We start from the raw sequence: 1,338 nt of genomic DNA, 5'->3' as shown, positions 1-1,338 counted from the left end.
AGGGATCCCGCCGGACCTGCCCCTTGCACTGCGGCTCCCTCCCTGCCCTGCCTGGCGCCAGCCCTGGATCGCCGGCTTCCCATTCAGACCCCACTGGGCTCCTCTCGACTCACTTTACCATCCCGTTCCAGGTGGACCCTAGCCTCCCTCGAGCTCCCTCCCCNCCCGACAGCCTCCCTTCCCGTCCCTTCCCCCCGCCAACAACCCAAAAGACAGAACAAAATACACACAAGGCAGACACAAGGCCAGAAACTTACCTGCTTTCAACCAGCTGCAAAGTCAAGGCTCACTTAAGCTCCCCCCCAAAAATCAATTGTCCTTCCTTTTTAAAGGTTTGCTCTCTCCTTGGGAGGGGGAAAACACCTTCTGGTTCCCAACTCCAGGCAGTCACTCTTTACAATTTATTTTGTCGTACATCATTTGATCACCATGAATTAGCAACAGCAAGAAAATGTAGGAGAGGGAGAAAAGAGAGAAAGAGAGAGGGAGAGAGAGGGAGAGAGAGGGAGAGAGAGAGAGGGAGCAGAGCTTTCTGCAAGAGAAGAAGAAGAAAAAATGTACGTGTGACAAATTATGCTACCAAGAAACAACACATCATTATCCTTGGGCCTGGGGCTCAGTGAGTCGTAACGAGAGTAATAGGAAATCCACGGTTGGGGAGAGAAACGGTCGTGCTTGGCCAGTAGAGAGAGACCATACAGGGGGATGGATGCTGGAGAGACTCGCAAAATTATGGCTCAAGGCTATTGTAAAAATTGTCGAGCGTAAATGACTGCGATTTCAAACATCTTTGGAAGAAAGAAGGGGAAAAAGCGAGCCCCCCCTCCCTCCCTCTCCCTCTCTCTCCCTCTCTCTTCTCTCTCTCTATAAAGAACCGTCAAGTTTTAGTGCGCATTGCTAATTAGTCAATTTCTCTCTGCCTTCACAGGCTGGCGACTTCGCTGCTGAGCTGAAACTGCTAATTTCTGTGACCAGCTTTTTTCTTAGCTGTGATCTGGATGAATGAGTAGCTGTCTCACAGAGATGACAAAAATAAACTCTAATCCCCCCCAAAATTTCCACTACATCTTTCTCATGCATAGATTTATGATCTTCAAGCGCTCTGTGCAATATGCAAACTTTTTTTTGTGTCTGTATATATGCTGTTGTTTCCAGATTTCACTACACTGGTGTGCTGCTCCCCCACCCCACCCCCACCAGGAAATGCAGAAACCTTCTGATCTCAAAGTATGCCAAGATGCCACTTTCTAGTGTCTTGATATTTGGGGTTTGACTCTGATGTGGAACACACTAACCCTTGCCTAAGTGTGAGTGGCTGAGTGTACAAACTGGGGGGGA

The sequence above is a fragment of the Crocuta crocuta genome, unplaced genomic scaffold (genome assembly GCF_008692635.1).
Source record: "Crocuta crocuta isolate KB4526 unplaced genomic scaffold, BGI_CrCroc_1.0 scaffold231, whole genome shotgun sequence".
Taxonomy (NCBI): Eukaryota; Metazoa; Chordata; class Mammalia; order Carnivora; family Hyaenidae; genus Crocuta; species Crocuta crocuta.
This window is presented reverse-complemented; position numbering follows the sequence as displayed.